General features: G+C 52.6%; 1 long non-coding RNA gene across 3 annotated transcripts; it reads left to right on the top strand.

Moving 5' to 3' along the window:
- The first annotated feature begins 1397 nt into the window (after nucleotides 1-1397).
- On the top strand, nucleotides 1398-12296 carry LOC114059834. Of its 3 annotated transcripts, none has more exons than XR_003571745.1 (3): nucleotides 1398-1510; nucleotides 10782-11482; nucleotides 11849-12296. It is a non-coding gene; the product is annotated as an uncharacterized LOC114059834 (long non-coding RNA). The 3 variants fall into 3 exon arrangements; XR_003571746.1 differs by lacking the exon at nucleotides 1398-1510 and adding an exon at nucleotides 8251-8457; XR_003571747.1 differs by lacking the exon at nucleotides 1398-1510 and adding an exon at nucleotides 10034-10139.
- The last annotated feature ends 7144 nt before the right edge of the window (nucleotides 12297-19440 follow it).

Genomic DNA, 19440 nt, shown 5'->3' with positions numbered 1-19440 from the left:
ATAAATCAACATTTTCGGGAAGGGGGAAGCTGAGCAGTGGTTGGAAGGTGGTGGTGGGGGGGGGTGTGTGGATGTGTTTGGAGTTGTCCGAGCGGATCAGAGCGTCGTGTTCTCCTTCTCCCTTTGAACAGATCCGTCTCATCGTGCTGCTGCAGCACAAAATAAAAAAGTAGAGCCCAACCAAAATGCCTTTTCAAAGGAAACAATCACCTCGTGTGGTTCCCACCTTCGTGAAGGAGCTTGTTCCCTTTCTTTCCCAAGTAAATGCCAGTGAAAACAGCCTGTTCCCCGCGCTGGAACAGCGTTTCCCAGCAGGAATATGTACAGACAGGAGGATTTTTTAGCTGGCTTTTTATCAGGGTGAGTTAAATTCTCTGGAAAAATGTCACCTTATGTGACTTCGCAAGGTCTGGCCAGGCTGACGGTGCCAGGGAGCAAAGCCAAGCCCTTGGATGTGCCTGCTGGGTAACGTCACCTGGGTGGAGTGACCTTGGCTCCTGTGCCGGCAGGTCCCTGTGTGGGACACGCTGCTGGCCTGGCTGAGGCAAAGGCTGGGACACCAGCAGGCTAAAAAAGCTCTGAGCAGCCCAAAAAGCAAGTTTGGATGGAAAAAAAATACCTTTGGTTTCCTTCTGGGTTTGAGCTGGAGGGGGAAGGATGCTGATGTGTGTGGGCAGCATCCTTTGATCAAATCAGGATGTCTTGGGTGGTTCTGGGAGGGCTGAGCATGCTTTGAGTGGTGGTTCTGTGCTCTTTTCCCCTCAGCAAAGCTGAAACCTGCTTGCTGACAGGTGACAATGTGAGATCAGCATCTCCTCCCCCTGTTTCCCTGGGGAAATGGTGTTTCACCCCGTGCCAGGAGGAGCTGAGGCTCTGGAGACCCTCCTGTGCATTAAAGGCTGGGGGTTGGATCAACACCTTCCTCCTGGAGACCTGAACTGCAGCTGAGCTCTGGCTCAGCCAGGATTGGGGAGGTTTGGTCAGTGAGGGTGTGTGGGCAGCAGCAGAGACTTCAAGTGCTGCTTTGAGGCCCTTTGAAGCAGCATCTGATGGTCCATGGGGAGAGCAAGCTGGGTTTTGGTGCCTAAATCGTCTCAGGAACCACCTTCTGTTCTGTGCTGTCCCCTACCCCCCAACTCAGCTGCTCTCCACAGCCCCACGAGCCAGCTAAGACCTTATGGGATCTCTTCTGTGGATTGGGGCAGTCAAGGAGGTTAAACCAGGGGTTTTTTGATCATGTAGTTCTTGGATTGTCTGATTGCCAAGTGGCCCAACAGCAAAGCTTCTCACTGAGTTGTAAGGGGTTTTAGAGGGGCTCGGGGTTGCTCCAAGCTTGGGCTGGAGCTCGAGTGATGAGAACTGGGACAGGTTGGGGCTGGATGTAGAGATCAGGGAAGATTATTTAGGGCACGATTCTCTGCCAGCTTGGGAGTGAGGGGACAGCACCTGGGTGCTGGGGAAAAGAACCCCTGTGTTTTCCCTCATCCTCTGGGTGCTGCTGATGGCTCAGGTGGGTGTTTGGCCAGACCCCAAACAACCATCATGTAGGTCCTGAGTCCCCTGGAGAATGTAAGGGCTGGGAAGAAGCGGGACATGGTGTGCCCTGACTGCTGGTGGTGAGATCCTGGGGACAGGGCAAAGGGATGAGAAACTGCTGCATTTTTGAGGCTCCAAAAGAGGTCTCATTCCTCCCCTCTGCCCAAGCCCTCCTTTAATGGGAACATGCAGTGAGACAAGAGTTGTTAAAACTCTCCTTGCGCCACAGCTTTTGATCAGGGAAGTATTAATTACGTTCAAAAAGCGAAGGAGAAGGACTAATGAAGGGGAGATCAAAGGGAATGGGGAGCAGGCAGAGTTTGGAATCGGAGCTCACCGTGGGGGCTGCTCTGCAGGGACCTGCCCCAGCAGCTGCCGAGAAGGTCCTTGTGCTGCCTGGACCGTGGGAGGTGGTGGGGCATCCACCAGAGGCTGATCTCCACCAGGCAGCCCTCCCTGGAGTGACCTTGGCTGCCAGCCATGCAAATCATGGGATCAGAGAGGAGTGGTGATTAATGATTTAGCTGGGGAAGGGCACGAGGCTTTGCAGCTCGTGGCCCAGAAACACAAGAGAGGCTCCAGGCGAGTTGTGCGGCCCGTGGGCACCGGGCAATGCCCCGGGGAGGGAGGGGACCAGGGGACTGGGGAGGGGTTAAGAGAAAAGACAATATTGGCACAAGAATAAATAGGAAAAACCCAATGGAGATATATTTACGTTGGAAAGAGAGGGGGGAAAAAATGCACAGAGGATGGATGGATTGGCAAACACGAATCCACCACAATGGAGAGACGATCTCGGGGATGGATCCTCGGTGCTGGGAGCGGGTGTTGCCTGATAATTCATTTGTTACTTGATGGAATAAAAATGCAAATATTTGCCTGGATGAATTGTATGTGGCCATAGGGGCTGGCTGAATAATGAAGTGCCTGCACGCAGATGTTTTATCCATTAGCTGGCAGGAGGTGTGAGTGGTGTAACCAGGTGGGGGAGATGATGTGACCAGCAATGGGAGCTCCTGGAGCCACGTGGGAAAATACTGACCTAATCACAGAGTCAGGGAAGGGCTGGAAGGGACCTTAAAGATCATCTTGTTCCACCCTCCTGCCATGGGCAGGGGCACTTTCTACTATCCCAGGTTGCTCCAAGCCCCGTCCAACCTGGCCTTGGACACTTCCAGGGATGGGGCTGCCACAGCTTCTCTGGGCAACTTGTGCTAGGGCCTCTCCACCCTGGGATTTCTTCCCAGTATCCCATCTAACCCTGCCCTCTGTCAGAGTGAAGCCATTCCCCCTTGTCCTGTCACTCCAGGTCCTTGCCAATAGTCTCTCTCCATCTTGTCAGCTCCCTTCAGGTACTGGAAGGCCACAATTAGGTCACTCCTTCTCTTCTCCAGGCTGAACAATTCCAATTCTCTCAGCCTTTCCTCATGGCAGAGGTGCTCCATCCCTCTGATCATCTTGGTAGCTTCTTCTGGACTTGCTCCAGCAGCTCCATGTCCTTTCTGCGCTGTTGTTCCCCGGGGCTGGAGGCAGCTCTGCAGGGAGGGTCTCAGCAGCACTTGCCTGGGTCATCTCCAGGTGTTGGACTTCACCTCCTGTGGATGCCCACTACCCCTTCCCCAGCCCTGGCTCTGCCATCCCAGGTGTCTTGTGCCTGAAAGAACCCTTTCCACCTTTCCTGTCCCTTCCTCACCCTCAGTTTCCCCCTTCCATCCCTCCCAACCCCCCGTTGCAGAGCACAGTCCCACTTTGCCTTTAACGGGAGCGAAGCTCCTCCTCGATGTGTCTTCAGCAGTTTGTTGTCTCGGGCAGGCAGGATTCCCCCAGGAGCTGGATATTTTTAGTGCCCAATATTGTTTTAATCATAGTGAAGAGTGCTGCCTGGCAAATATTATTTTGGGAAGTGCAAAATTAACGATCCTGCTGTCAAGGAAGAATCGGATGGCAGCTAATGAGTTTGGAAGCATGAGCTGGGTGGAGGATCTACCACAGGATTAAAGCAGCTTTGAATTTTTCCCCCCTTCCATGAAAACTTTGTCCACCTTTTGTGCCCTGGGCTTTTTTTTCCAGAGGTAGATAACCGCGGTTCTTTTTGCAGGATGTGGTTGATACATGCCTGGGCTCCCTAGTGACTTCCTTCACCAGCTGTTTCCCCGTGTGTCAAGTCCTGTGGGGTTTATCCAGGGTCTCCTACTTGACCTAACCATGGGGCAAAAGGCTGACCTGACCCTGCATCCCATGGGGATGAGCAGGGGATGGATTTGCCCTCAGGGGGGTCTTTGGTTGTTGCTGAGCTCTGCTCTGACAAGCCCTGGATGAGCTGGTCTCCTCCACCTTTTGAGTCTCAGGAGATTCTTCCAAAACGCTGGGCTGTTTTGTGTCCTGCAGAGTCCACCCATGTTGTGTTTTCCAGGCTTTTTTTTTGGATTCAGGGGTGAGGTTCTCAGTTGCCTTTGTCCTGTCACAACCATGGCTCCTGTGTGTGGAGGGGCTAGTACGCAGACACACAAAAAAGGCAAATATAAGGCTTTTCGTGGTGGCTTTGAGGCTTCTGTGTCTTCTCCCCAGTGATGGTTGTGACCTGCTCATACGTACAGGATTTACTGGGACATCCCTGCTCTGGGGTTCAACGCCAAGGCCCTGGCAGCAGGTTTCTCCTCTCAGGCTTGGTGAACCTGGTTTGCAACTGATTGCAGGTGCTCCACCTGTGACTCCAGATCCTTAAGCATGACCTGCATCAGATGGTTGCCCTCAGAGTTAGAGAAGCTACAGAGGGAACTGTGGTCACTGTGCCCTGGGGATGCTGCCCTGGAGCTCATTCCGGAGTCTTTTGGCTGAGGAAGAGGACCTGCACGCTGTGGTTCCTCAGCTTTGGCTCACAGAATCAATTAGGTTGTAAAAGACCTTTGGAGACCCAACACCACTGTGCCAACCCAGACTGTGGCACCGAGTGCCGTGGCCAGTCTTCCTTGAGTACCACCAGGGACAGTGATGCCACCACCTCCCTTGGCAGCCTGTCCCAACGTCTAATTACCCTTTCTGTGAAGATATTCTTCCTGATGTCCAACCTAAACCTCCCCTGCACAGCTTGAGACAACGTCCTCTTGTCCTGATGGGCTCCTTCCCTTCCAGAGGGTTTTGCATCTTCCCCTCTCAGCAATGGTGCTGGGAAAGTCTCGCGCTGGCTGAGAACCTGGGGCAGCCTCACCCTGTCCTTAGATACAAGGGTGCTGTGCAATCCCATCCCAAGGGTATTTTTTTTGTTCTTTTCCTGTGTTCCATAGCCAGGGCTGGGGAGAAGTGGTATCTGCACCTTGAATATTGTGGCAGTTTTGGGCACTGCAACATAAGAAAGACATTAAGCCATTAGAGAGTGTCCAAAGGAGGGCAGCAAGGGTGGGGAAGAGCCTTGATTTGAAGCCGTGTGAGGACATGGAGGGCACTTGGTCTGTTCAGCTGGAGAAGAGGAGACTGAGGGGAGACCTCACTGCAGTTACAGCTCTCTTGTGAGGGGCAGAGGAGGGGCAGACGCTGATCTCTGCTCTGTGAGGATCAGTGACAGGACCCCAGGGAATGGACTGGAGTCGTGTCAGGGCAGGGTCAGGTTGGATCTCAGGAAAAGGTTCTTCCCCCAGAGGGTGGTTGGGCACTGAACAGGCTCCCCCAGGGCAGTGGGCACAGCACCAAGGCTGACAGAGCTCATGGAACATTGGGATGATCCTCTGGGGCAGCTGCTGTGACTCTTGGGGAGGGTCCTATGCAGGGCTGAGGGTTGGACTGGAGTATCCTTGTGAGTCCCTTCCAGCTCAGCATATTCTGGGATTCTGTGCCTCTTGTGCCTCTGCTTGAGGTTTGTGCTGAAGCAAAGCTCTCACTGGGGAAATGAGGGGGTTTTAACAGCCCTGAGGAGGGAGGCAGAGCCATCTCCCTGCAGCCCAGAGCTGCCTGCAAGTGAACAGTTCCTCTGTGAACTTGTCCTGGTGCTTATTCTGGTCTCCACCCACTGCAAACCACCTTTCACCCTGGGCCACCAGCCCTTGGATATCTTCATGCCATTAACATGATGCTCTGGGCTCCTTGGCACCTCTCTTGGCATTGCCAACATGTTTTGGGAGCTGGTGCTGGTCTCTCGATAGACGCGGTGTCAAATTTCTGAATTTCAGATATTTCTGGAGCACCCAGGCAACCTCTTTGCTTTTTAGAAGCATTTCTGGGCGACAGGCAGGTGTTTTCCATGCAGATCCTCAATCCTTCCTCATCTGCCACCCTCCCCAGAGGTGTGGAGGAGGCCAGCTTGCTCCAACAGATTGGAGTAGAACATTATTTATTTGTAAAGGTCCCTGGCTGCAGCAAGGAGGAGCAGGGAGTGACACTGGGGACTGGCACAGCACGGAGCCAGCTGGCATGGGATGCCCTGGAGCAAGAGCTGCTGGTGACAAATGGATGTGGTTTTGCAGAGTTTAGGCTCTTTCTGAAGGGAAAAGCAGGACTTTGTGGCAGTCCCTGTGGCCCCTTTGAGCTCGGAAGTTAGGCTGGGTGTGTGGTGAGGCCTGGCTGCTCTTGGAGCCCACAGAGGGGTCAGGGAATCGGGCTCTGCTCTTGGCTTGACCACTAATCTCTGTCTACCCCTGTGATGTGTCCTTGTGCGCTGAGGTTAACCTGCCTCCTGAGAGGAGGGAGGAGGATTTGGGAATGAGAGGTCCCACAGCGCTGCATGGATTTGAGGGGTGGGGGCCTCCTGAGCTGTGCTCCACAGTCCCATCTCGGCACAGGTCACCTGCTGTATCCAGGTCCAAGCCTGGTGCCTTCAAGGAATTAAAAGCCACCAACTCAACACCCTCCACCTTGTCTGAGAAACTCTGTGAAGCATCCCTTGCGGGATTTATTCTTCTCCTGAGGGCACTGGTGTCTCCAGAGACCAGTGGGATTCAGTCCAAAGGACCCTACGGATATGGAGACCAATGGGAGGAGGATCAACCTGGAGCGAGATGAGTGGGATTTGCAGCGTAGTTGTGAGTGAAGGCTTCTCTGGAGTCCTCATGCCAAGGACACCTCCTGCAGGTGGTTGGGCATCTGTTTAGGTTTAGACCTTGCCCTTTCCTGGGCTTTTAAACTTCAAGTCAGAGAGAAGAAAGGTCTGGATTTACGGCACTGTCCTCACTCAGTGACCCTCAAATTCCTGATTTACGAACCGCCTCTTTGCAGACAGCTCAGCTCTTCACTGAGCTGAATCGAAACTGGATGTCTGAGTGTTTATTGGCACGATTTAGGGTGCTGCAGCCTCCTATCAAAACACCCGGCTGTCAGCACAGTGAGCCTATTCAATCCTTCACTCTTGGAGAGTCTCTCCTGCGCCACCTTCCACGTTTTCCTCCGAGGCTGGTGAGTCCAGGAGCTCTGAGTGTGCGGCTCAGGGTGTCTGGGCTCATGGAGCCGCTCCACGCTCCTGCCTTTCCGTGGTGGGGTGGAACTCACCCCTCACCCTCCGGTAACGACATCCCACACGCTGATCTCACACCCAGCTGGTTAAACAGAGGGGATTTGAGTTGGAAAATGAAGGTGGGTCACAGCAGCATCTGCTGCTCCTCCTGGGGGGGAAGAGCATTTTGCTTTGCTGGGATGCCACGGAAATGGACCCGTCCTCAGAGACACCACCCTGCTCCCCCCTCTGCAGCCAAGCATTGCCTCCGGGCATCAGAGGGGAAGGTTTGCAACCAAAGCCGTGGCTCAGGGCCTGGATCAGGAGATGAGATTCATCTCCCTGGAGATGGCACAGGGTTGGGGTGGCTGCCCTGTGCTGGGCAGATGGAAGGCAGAGCCGCTGGGGATGTGCTGTTGGTCCCTGGGGAAATGACGCCACAGATGGCAATGGGCCAGTTGGTTGTGTGGGTGCCCACCGGCTCATCCAAAATCCACTAATTAAACCGAAACTGCAGTTGCAGAAGCGCCCTTTGCTGCTGGCCTCTCCATTTCCAGGGGCAAACTGGGGCAAGTGGCTCTTCTCCAATTTCCAATCGGACCAAAGCACTCTGAGCTGAGCAAACCGTGCACAAAACAACTACTCCGGGAAGAAAAACACTTATTTTCCCACCCGAAATACATATCTCTGGCTAATGCTAATTGCATATCTGTGAATAATGCTAATTGCACGCAACCTCTGGGAAGACATATGTGGATAATAATACCTCGGTCTTCAAACATCCTCTTCAGAAACCTCATGAATATGACTCAAATGCCTCAATTTTGTCCCTTTAAACACTCCCCACTCTATCACGAGGCCAACGAGCTCGGCGGGGGGCGGAGGAGCCTCTTTCCAGCAGGCGATGTAGGTCATGCTCCAGTTTTTCTTTCTCCAACAAGCAGCTGTGGGACCTTCCTCCTTCCCAGCCTCTTCATGCCCAGATCCAGGAATGCAACACCATGGCTGATGGCACCAAGCCCTGGTCTCATCAGTGGAGGAGGACTGGAGCTCGCTGTGAACCTTCTTCAGCCTGTGGATGTAGATATTTGTGCTGGCCCAGATGTTGGGCTTGGAAGACTTGGCCACAAACACTGGATTTTTGGGTTGATACAGGAAGAGGGGTTGGGGGATAAGGATCTCTTTTGAGGGCTGCTTCTGTGCTGAGGGGTAGGACCATGAATGCGTGGCCATCTGGGTGGCCTCTCTTTGTCCCACGTGTCCCTCCAAATCAAGAGATCTGCTTTTCTAGATGTTCTCCAGGACCTTCCAGAAATGAAGCTCCCCGTTTTTGTGCTCCCCACCCGTGTCTCTCCGTGCCCACCCCCCCCTCAGCAGCTCCCAGGGATGCTCAGGGAGCTCTCTCCTCACCCCTGTGTCCCTTCCTGGCCGTGTGAACCCTCCGTGGCGGTCCCGGGGGGACGTACGGCTCGTTCCTGGGAATCTGGCTGTCTCCAAGGCTGGTAAATATAGCTCCAGCGAGAGCATGTCTGCATGCGTGTGACAGTCTGTGCAGCCAAGCTCTATTTTTAGGAACGCTGGCAGAGGACACACACACGGATCTAATCACAGCTTCTCCCAGGCAAATGTTCCCTTTCTCTGGCTTTTAAGCCATGCTTATCAATTTCCTCCGCATTGTTTCCTTCCCTTCTTCTGTGACATGACAACCTGCTCTGGGGAGGAGGGAGAAAACAAGCTGGGATGGGAAAGAATATTGGGAGTGGGAGCTATCAGGGCGGGAGCAGTGTCTGCTGCCCCTCCTGTCCACCCCCCCAAATTCAGGGATGGTCTTCCAGCCAACAGCCCCATCCTCATGGGTGGGTGTGGGGGATACTCAAGGGGGTTGGGGAACAGCTGGGTGGAAAGGCTAGGAGTGCTGGAATGTCCCCGAGCCACCCAGGTTCGCTTTGCAGGGTGATGGAGGAAGAGCACGGAGCAGGGAGGAAGGCTGAGCGACAAAAGCCACGTCCCCTCAGGCTGGGCTTCAGTGCCATTGGCAGGAAGGGGCTGTTAGTTTATAAAGACTTGTAAGATGTCCAGCTTTTCCTTGGTGTGTCTTCCTCTTGGCACGGCCCTCCAGGGAAGGGATGACATGGGTGACAGGTTGGTAGCTTGTGGCTGGAGGTCCCAGTGTGTGTCCCGGTGTGGACACCCCCAAAAATCTCCCCAGTGCTACTCACAGCTCCCATGGGAGGAATACTCTGATTTATTTAATTCACTCCAAGGGCCACACGTGGTGGAATTTCACAGGGTGACCAACCTCCAACAGCTCCAAGCCTGGAGAGTGTCACACCCGTGGCAGCTCCAAGGCATAGATATTTCTGTAAGCAATGCATCTCAGCCAAGAAAAGTGTATTTTTCCTCTGGCTGATTTGCAGGCAGAGGCAAGAGGAGCTTCCCAGGGTCTCTCCCTGATTCATTAAGTGGTCAGAAGCAATTAATTTAACCCCTTGCTTTCTCCATTTGGAAAGACAAGGGACTATTAATTGCCATTGGAGGTGGCAAAGATGGATGGAGGCAGTTAATGCTCGCCCCAGAGCTTTCAGGGCAGTTTCTGTTTGCTTCAGATAATGAAGCTAAACCAGTTTGATCTCCCAAATTCTGCAGAAATCCTGGTGTTTTTAGCTGAAATGCTCCTTGTGTGGCATTAACAGAACAAGAAAAATTCATCGTGGTTTAAACGGGACCGCGGCGCCGAGCCTGATTTTGGGGGGAAAACTCTTTTCTCAGAGCCAGCTACAAAAGAGACTTTTCCTACTTGAGTGGCATAAAGAGATAAAGAATATTCTGAAGCAGAATTACTAATTTTTAAAAACTCTTGGTGAGTAAGACCACTGAAATTGTCCTGGTGGAGACGTCGGTGACGTTCGCTTTGCCTTGGCTTCGACTTTTGATGCTCCAGTGAAAAGTCTGAAGCTGTTTTGTCACGCAGAAATTTAATTAAAAAAAAAAAAAAAAGAAAGAATTACTAATTTTTAAAAAAATCCTAATTAAAAAAAATAAAATGCTTAAATAAGATAATTTTTCTCCTTGAGATTTAGCAGAAAAAGGCAAACCGGGTGTTTACCAGGAAAAAGCATGGTGGGCGTGGCCAGCCTGGAAAAGGCGTTTTTAATTCCGGACTTGAACCAAAAAAAGGCATCACGTAGGACACATTAGGAAAGAGAGTGGTGATGCCACCTGAAGGACCCGTCCCTCCCAGCCCTTGGCTCCTCAGGGTGTTGTGCCAAGCCCCCCAAGTGCCATCTATTTTCCAAATGGGCTCTTTGCTTCCCCTTCCCATTCCCCATAAACATGGCGTTTTGTCTCTCCCGGGGAAGATGCACTCCTGCTTTTATAAGCCCGTCTTAAGCACCACTTCTTAGATCAATGGCTTTAAATGAAAAAAAAAAAAAAAAAAGAAAGCTCTTTTGAATACAAATGTGGCATTTACTTCCTTAATGCCTCTCCTGCGCTAAGCTCCCTTCAAACCCATCAGAGCCACTTTAATATATCGAACAGAACTCCCCTCATTTTGATGCTAATGCAGCATTTCATGCAGATAATGTGCTTGAATCATGCACTGAAATACATTAAAGGTGAAATCAAGAGCTTCAAGGAACCACTGGTGGCTCAGCTTTCTCCTCCTTCTCCATTTCCACGGGCAGCGCCAGGTCTTGCCAAGCTCCCTGGCAGATCCCAGGCGAAGCTTGTCCTGTGTAATTTGTTTCATGTCTTTTATTTTAATCAAAAGACTCCAAATCGCTTGTTTTGTTGTTTTGTTTTTTTTTTCCCTTTTTCATTGCAGTGGGATGTTCACTCATGGGACTTCTTGCTGCAGGATGCTCTGGAGGACAAATTGGGCTTCACCAGCTCGTGGAGAAGAGCTTTCCAGGGGATTTTAAGCCCCGTGGTCTGGATTCAGCCTCCAGCATCCCTGTGCCAGGACATGCAGAGAAAGCCAGCGATGAATTTTTAAAGCCAGGAAGAACGTCTCCTCCCTCTTGTTTTGCTGCTTGCAGGCTTCCACATCTCCTCTTGGCCTCCTTCAGGGGTGGGAATTGCTGATCCCACCTGGATGTCTCATAATATTCCTCATAATGCCCCAGTTGGGTGTCCCCTGGCAATGGGAGAGCAGCTGCTTCTTCCATTTGCCATCCAGAGGCAAAGCTAACAACAGCAAAGCTCAAAATTTGGGTCAGTGTGAACTGTGTCTTTATTAAGGGGAAAAAAAAAGAAAAAAAAAATAATTTCTCAAGTTTCCATTTTGGGTCAGCAGGTGTCAGAGGACCTGCCAAGAAACATCTCGTTGAAAAGAAATTAATTTATTTGCGGAAACCTCGTTTTGTTTTGAAGAAATCAAAGGCAGGCACGTCAAGGCTCGGAAAGACTTTCAACTTGTGCTTTTCTCCGACTGTGTCATGGAAAAGGAAAGCCGGATTTCTGTTGAAATTCCTTGATCTGGGTCTGAAAGTGCCTGTGAGACCCAGAGGAGCTGCTTCCTCCCGGGTGGGACGTACCCACGTCCAACATTTACTGCCCTCACCGTGGTCTGGTGGTTGAATAATCCCCCTCAAAGCTGTTCCCAGCTGCAGAGGGGAGCAAGTGGAGCCTCTTAGCTCTGCTTTTGCAAATTAGGTTCGTTTCTCTTAATTAGTGGCTCTCACTAATGAGCAGCCACCCCTCAAGTAAAGCCAAAGGAGGGGCAAAGGCCATATTAGATGCCCTGTGGGGCTGCTTGGTGTCTTCTCCCTCGTGGGAGAAGAAAATGTTGATGCAGGTGGAAATTTTTTTTCCTCTTTTCAGCCTCTGGAGGTGAGGTACCACCTTTCCCATCCCCCCATGGATACCACTGCCACTTCTGCCGTTCCTCAGGTGGCGACCCCCCTGCAGATGTGCCCGGGCGACCACGCCTGGAGCTCCACCACTTTGACCGCCCTAAGGTGAGGCCCAACTTGCAGGGAACAGGGGCTGGATGTGACGACCCCAATGGGATAAAGATGGGACCCTTCTGTGTGTGGATGACCCCATAAACTTCACAGTCTGGAGGGAACATGGATCTGGAGGAGACCCAGTCACAGGTCCTGGTGCCGATGGGACTGCTGGGAACCTAAAGAAGGGGGGGATCTGAAGAAGCAGAGAGAGGGAACAAAACCTTTCTTCTGCTCATCTGCTTTGCTTCCTGGAAATCTCCTTTTCCAAGCAGTCCTGCCCTTGCTGCAGCCGTGTCTTGGAGGCTTTCCAGCAGCTGAGAGAAGAAGCCTGGTCCAAGGTTAGCACAAGGCTAAGTTGGAGCCGTGTGACTCTGCTTTCCTTACTGCCCAAAAATGAGTCAGCCTGGGTGACACGACCCTTGCCAGAGCATCCCACAGCCCTTTCCTTGCTGGCAGTACCACCCCCATCCCTCTGCCAGCCCAAAGTCCAGCTGGGAAGGGTCCTGAGACTGGGGCCAGAGCTTTCCTCGGGCTTGAAAGCTCTCAAACACCCACAGGCGCCTGTCCTGATCTGAACCATCCTCTGCTCGACAAACCCGTCTCTCCCATTATGATAACTCCCACTGACATTTCACCAGGACATTTCTTCCCGAAGGGATTCCCGTAGCGCTTCTCCCGCTGCTGGAACGTGGCCACCAGCGAGGCGGGTGCCCGTCCCTCATCCTCCCATGCTGGCACTCGGGGCAGGGGATGCTGCTCAACACATCCCAGGGCAAGGGGAGAGCTGGGAAAAGGGATGTTTTGGAAGGAAAACCATGGGAAAATGTGTGAAAGCACGGGGATGCTCTCCATGCTGAGCCCCCGGGCAGACCCTGGGGTGACGTGTGAGTGGAGCATGTCAGGAGGTCACCTCAGACCACGCCATGCGTTTTTCTTGCCATCATTAGAGTTCCAGTACTGGAAAAGGTGTGGTAAAGCCCCTCAGGTCTCAGCTGGAACGGGGTGGCAGAGGCAGAGCTTGGAAAGGGAGAGGGGGTCACTCCTCTGGCTGCCCCTCAACTTCAGCAGGAGGTTTGGGGAATTAAGGGGTACAAGCAGGGAGCTCTCCCAGGCTGATGCCTTTCCTGTGCCCTGTCCCTGCTGACGTGTCTTCTCCTTGCAGGTGGCCCCTCAGCTCGTGGCTGAGCATCTCTGGTCCATCACGTCCTCCTGCTGCTGACGCAGACAGGTCCAAGCCCAGCAAAAGGAGGGATCATGGGATGGATGGAGCGATCCGACCTCCTTTCCCAGGCTCACCCCAGGTTCTGGCGAAGAGCTCTGTCACTGCAGGAGGTGGGGGGGGGGGGGGGGGGGCATAGCACCAAACAAATCCTTTGTGACAGCCGGGAAATGCCGTGGCCTTTGCGATGGAGCGGAGCTGACGGGCGGCACCGCTCCCTGTGCGAGCTGAGCCTCCCCTTCCAGGGACCGCGCCTGCAGCTCGAGGCTTGGAGATGGAGTCAGTAGAGGCTGCCTGGACCCCTTGAGGAGGGGCTCGGACCCCCTGGAGCCCCCTTGGAGGAGGCTTTTTGCATGCAGAGTGCAAGCTGTATCCACAGTTGTTGCCCTGTTTTCAAACTTTGTTACTGTTTTCATCCTCTCCCTGGTGCTGGAGGTGAGTCTGAGCCTTCCACTGCAGCCAGAGCTGCTGGTGCTGGGTTCACCCCCACATCCTTGTGGATCTGCAGCGGTTCCTGCTGGAATGCATACGGTTTGCACCGAGATGAAGGAAATCTCAGGGATTTTTGGAGCATCAGTAAGACGTGGGGCAGCTGCAGAGCATTCCCTGCCAGCCACAGTGCCCATTTGGTGCAGCTTTGAAGGGTTCTCCGCCCGTCGAACCATTGTGCTCAAACGGGATGGGCACTGGGACAGCCACTTTGGGGCTGGGAGATCTCCTGGCAAACCAGGGAGTTCTGGGGATTCCTAACCAGGCATCCCCCTTCCCTGGGATGAGCGTTCTGCCCCGAGCCCGCAGGAGGCTGCGCTTGCCAGGGCTTGTTCCACCCCCCCACTCTGCACCTCCAGCCAAGCTCATTTCCCCAATTAAACGTTATTAGTCCTTGAATGAAAGGAGGAGGGAGGCAGAGAGGAAGGATTTTTATTGGGAAGTCGTTTGTTCCTTAATTGAATTGCTCCCGTTAACAGCGGTGAGAGAAGGGGAGCAGAAAGCCAAACGGGAGGTAAAGGCGCTTATTTGCTTCTGCTTGAGAGGAGCTAATATTAATAAACTTCTGGATGAAGGGATTTGTAAGGGTTTGATAGAGGGATTAACTCCAAAATGATGATTAGATTTTCTGGAGTGAACTCCCGATAAACAAGGGAGACAAGATGCAGATGTTATCCCTGCACGGAGTGGGGTCCCTCCCAGCTGCCAGATCTGGAGCGTGAAGGAGTCACTCCCTGCTCTGGGACAGGGGACTCCCTCCAGGTTTATCCCAAAACCAAGCAGAGGTGGTGTCCTGGGCCCTTCCTAAAAGGCCTTTGACGTCACTCACCATGAGGACACTGCAAACCTCAGCTTGGGTGGAGGTGGCACCACTGGAAAGAACCACATGGACCAAGGAGCAGGATCCGGGAGCCACTGGGTGTCCATCCTAGTGCTGGGCCCACCAGCCAGGTCCCATCCCAGGGACGGATGCTTGGAAAAACTGTGAGGCCTCCATGCAGCTTTTTCTGGGAGTACAGTCTGTGGGTGTTGGTGTTTTAGGGGTGTGGGGAGTGTTGGGTCAAACTTTCACCCTTGGAGGAACTTCTGAGCTCTTTTCTCTTGCCTTTTTGTGTTTCTTTTAATGAAATATTTTATTTCAGGCATCTTGACACGCTGCTGATTAAAAAAAACCCAGGAGTTTGACTTTTACCCTTTAAGTTATTCTTATTTTTAATTCATTTAAAAATTAATGTAAGTAGAGGATGCAACCCCCTGAGATAGCACATATCGCGCTGGGGCAAAGAAACACATGTTGTCCCGAGGCAAGGAAAATCCCTCTGCTTGTCCTCAACCCTTTTTTTTTTCCTCTTTGATTTTGCTGAAGCTTTTTTCACCTCAAATATATTTGTTTCCTCAAGCTTTTGGTCTGTTCCCTGGATTAATTCTCCATGCTCTTACCTGCTCCATGCAGAGGTAGACACAGGCTGCTGCCTTCCCTGCTTCCATGCCCACCTGGAGAGCATGAAGGCTGATTTGGGGGAACCTCTGCGTCCCACCACATCCAAACCCTGTTCTTTCAGCTCCCATTATCCATCCATCATCTTCTCCAGAGCCATAGGAGCACCTAGGAGGCCTTTTCCAGCTTGTCTGCTGAGGTAGGTCCATACAGAATCCCACACCGTTCTCCCGCAAGGATCAAACAAGGGAAAATCCACCCTGGGTGTCAGCCGGGGTTGCTGGGACTGAAGGAACATCCCATGAGCTGCCAGCAGTTCCTAATGCTGTACAAGTGTGGGACCTCCTCTGGTTCATGGTGGGCTCTTGGGAACAGGAAAATCCATTCAGGAATGGATAAAGGACCCAAAGCTGGTCCAGAGGTCGGTGCTGGCTGTGTGTTGATGGTCTCCAAAGCTCCGCTGGCACGGAGCAGTCACTGAGCTGCTTCAGTGGAGCTGCCCACCTGTGCGAGCACTTCAGAAACACCAATTTAGCCTTTCCCCCCACCCCCAGACAGGGTGAAAAATTGATGCTGTCCCTATTTCTCAGCCAAAAAAAAGGAGGCCTGGGGTAGTCCGGACCACCCAACCCACAGATGTCCCAATCTTGGGGGACATTTCCCAGCCCTGGAGATGCTGAATGGCTCCATCCCAGCATCAACAGGAATCTGAGCTGTTTGGATTTCACTCCACACACTTGTTTCCTCAGAGTGGAATGTTTAAGAAAGGGACGGGAAAAAAAAAAAAATCATTCAGGGGGTTGACATCACACTCCAAACATCATGTTTTATCTGCTGTGAATTATGATGATACCGTAGGGAAAGCCACCCAGGGTAGCAATGCTTGGATTCCTTCCCCCCCCCAATTCCTGCTCTTGACAGTCTGAGCTTAAGCTCTGCACTGAGTTTATGGAAAAGGAAACAAAAAAGTCAAAACCAGCCAAGAAAAAGTCCTTGTGGGAAGCTGGGGGTGCTCAGCCAAGGCAGGGAAGGGAGGGTAAAGGCAAAGAAGGGGTTTGGTCCTTTGTCTCCCCAGGGGATCTCAGGGCGTTGGGATACCAGTGAGGCTTTAGGGATGGGATGGGAGAAACACGATGGAGAGAGGATGGGCTTTACTGTTCCTCTTTCCCTGAGTTTACTCATCGTTTTAATGCTTTCAAACCGCCCAGAACAAAACGTTTTGTTTGTGTTCTCTTAAGGTAGAGCAGAAACCTGATCTTTCTGGGACGGGAAGGCATCTCTGTTCCTTGTCTGAATCCTCATAATTCCCATCTTTATCCAAGAGAACAAGTCTGCCTTCTCCTCTACAGCCTGTCTCGTCCCTCCTCAGCTGTTCTCGCTGCCCGGGAATCCTGGAGGAGACTCCCAGCAGCCAGGACGGTTTCTGGCTGACGAGATCCTGCGGGGAGCCACGGCATGGGAATGTGAGGAGGGCATGGTCACTTTTTTGGGGACGCTTCAAGACCTTCCAGCTCTGGATGTGCAGTGACTCACTGTGACCAGCAGCCGGTGACTCACAGGCAGGTGCTGCGGGATCCTCCGTGTCCATAGGAAATGGCCTCAATTTGCTCCAGGAAGGATGGGAAGGCTGGAGGGAGGGCAGAGCCCCTTTAAGCACCTCTCATGGCAGCCACAGCCCGCAGCCTGTGCTCACCAGTACCCCCTTCCCCATCCCTGAGGATCCCAAATGGGCAGCACGACACCCCAAGTCCCTGGTGTTTGCTCCTGTCACCCTCCCTGTGTGCCAAGGTGTCCTCACCTGCCTCCTACCTTTGTCCCCAGCACGCCTGGCATTGAGTGTGGAGGGTCTGGACCCCTCCTGAGCTCCCTCACGGATGCTGCCTTCTCCCAGGATCCCACACTCTCCTTGGCTCATCAATCCTTTGGGCTGGAGGAGAACCTTTTCCAGGACTCTCTTCTCCACAAAGGGGTATTCAAATCCCCTCCATATCCCAAAGCGATGCTGATGGATGACAGGAGGACATCATGGGATGAAGACAAGGGTATGGCACGTGCTTCTCCATCCTGGATCGGGCAGGCAAGGGAGATTACTGCCATCTCAAGCCTGCAGAGGTGTCACATCCTGCTCTTGCCAAGCAACCTCCAGGCTATTTTTTCTTACTAGTTCACAAGGTCAGCTAATAAAGACAACTTGACTTAATGTCCTTCGACTTCTGTGTCGTGTTTGACTTAATTGTGCATCCCAGCCTGCCAAAATCCAGCGCCAGAGCTGGGCTGCGCAGCCCGTGGTGGATGGATTAGAGGCTGGTTCATGGGGAGATCCTCGGTGCTGCTCTCCTGCTCTTTGCTGCCTTTCTCACTGAGCAGAAAAATGATATCAAATAAGGGCTGGACTTACCTGCAGATGCTGCAATGTGCCTGAGCAGAAAGGAAATAAGCTGGCAAACAGGGATGGCTCTGGCGGTGCTGTGCCCAAATCCATCTGCCACGGGCTTGGAAAGGCAGATCCCGGGATGCTGAGGACAAACAGGAAGGAATGTGATCCCTGTGTGCCACGAAGAGCCTCGTTGGCTGGAGGTTGCCTTGTTAGCCCCAGGTTGGAGGTGCTCCCAGGGAGGGGAAAGGGATATGTGGAAGCAGATGGTTGGGAACAGCGTTGTGTTCCCATCATCCACATCCAGCAGCGGTGTTGGTGGGGAAACTGGGGCACAGAGCTGTCCTGCAGCATGAGGACTACATGGGAGATGGTTTCTCTCCCAAAAATTATGGAATACCTCTGCTTTTTAATTTTTTTAAGGAATGTGGATCCAGGGCTGTCCCTGGGGCTGAACCTTTCTGTGCCCCTGAGAAACGAAAGCCAAGCCCTCCCTCTGCTCTTCCACTTTTCTTGCCACCCTGAATTGTTGGAAAAATGCCTCTTAATTGCTCAGCACTTGCTTCTTTGCTAATTAACCACCTTGCAGGCATTTAGTAAGTGATGCTCCCTGTTCCTAATTACCAGGAATAGGTGATTCCTGCCTCCCAGAAACTAACTGATTTTCCCCTACTGGGAAACAGATTTCCTGATTTTTTTAAAATTTGGTGGGCTGAGAGAGCCCATGCTCTGCAGAGAGGCAGGCCCAGCTCCAGAGGGAATCTTGATGCTGCAAAGTGCTGTTTAGAGGTTCAGGGGCTTCCCTTGCTCTTCTCCAGTCTCTTCGGAGACCCTCGGAGGCAGCGCGAGGGCTCCAGCTCTCAGGCTGCCCACGGATCCTCGCGAGCGGTTTTCCCTGGTTTCATGGTGTGCCATCCCCATTTAATTCTAGTTTGGTCCTCTCTTGGGTTTTAGGGTTTATTTGGGGGGGGGTGTAAGGCTGGGAATCATTCCCCTGCCCCATGGTCCCTGTTCAGCTGAGCTCCTGTGCCAGCAGCTCCCTCCATTGGGACCACGCACAGAGCAGAACGGGAACCCACTGGTGGCCATCACCTCCTCCCCAGGCCTGGCACTTCCAGGGATCCAGAGGGAAAATCCCTTTTTTTTTTTCTTGTTTTCTTTAATTTTTTTCCTGGGGTACCAAACTTCAGGACTTCAGTTTTTTAATGAGGAAGGGGCTCTGTGCTGTTTATGGGCGCTGGAGGCCAGCAGGATTCAGGAGCAAGGGCTGAGCGAATGAGCAGGGAGGTGGAAAAAACACAAAAAAAGGGGAAAGAAATTCCCTCAGCTGAGGGTTGAAGCATCTCGGGGTGCTCCACAGGTGAGATGTCCCATCACCACATGAGATGTATCATTTTGCCAGGCCAAGGACTAGCAGCAGTCTTTGCCAGTGCTAAGAGGGTGCAAAAAACCCCAAACCCTCTAGAATTTTTAAACCAAATATTTTTCATATTTAGATTTTGATAGTGAAGCGTTGCTCATCAGTCTCTTTTCATTGTGTGGCTTTATTGGAGGGTGGGGGAACTGGGGGCAGCTGTGTTTTTTAGGGAAGTTGTGCCATGGGGATCCTGGAATGTGTGTCCTTGCAGGGACTCCTCCTATGTGCTGTCATCAATCCCCTAAAACTTGGGCATCACGTGGTGAGTGGGGTGTAGGTGAGGGGGGCAGGTTTTGCTGGGGGGTGCTGTGGGGTGCTGGGCCCCTCTGATGGGAGCCCAACCCTGCAGAGGGATGTTTCTATCTCTGGCTTTTGCCTTCCTCTGGGGGAGTCCCTGATCTCCCCCTCATCCCCCAGGAGTGGTTTAACCCCGTTATCTGCTTTTCTCACTGTCTTCTAGGGGGCTCTGAAGACCCTGCAGAGCCCTTTAAGCAGGTGTCTGCTGGGCTGAGGGGGTCGGGGTGGGCTCTGAGGTGGTGCTGCCCTGTGCCAGCTCCACAGGGATGCTCCTGGTGCTGGGGCAGGAGGGATTTTGG

The sequence above is a fragment of the Empidonax traillii genome, unplaced genomic scaffold, assembly GCF_003031625.1.
Source record: "Empidonax traillii isolate 1590-97213 ecotype Southwest subspecies unplaced genomic scaffold, ASM303162v1 scaffold12:size2584012, whole genome shotgun sequence".
Taxonomy (NCBI): Eukaryota; Metazoa; Chordata; class Aves; order Passeriformes; family Tyrannidae; genus Empidonax; species Empidonax traillii.
The sequence above is the reverse complement of the archived record's forward strand: the minus strand, read 5'-3'. Positions and strand labels throughout refer to the sequence as shown.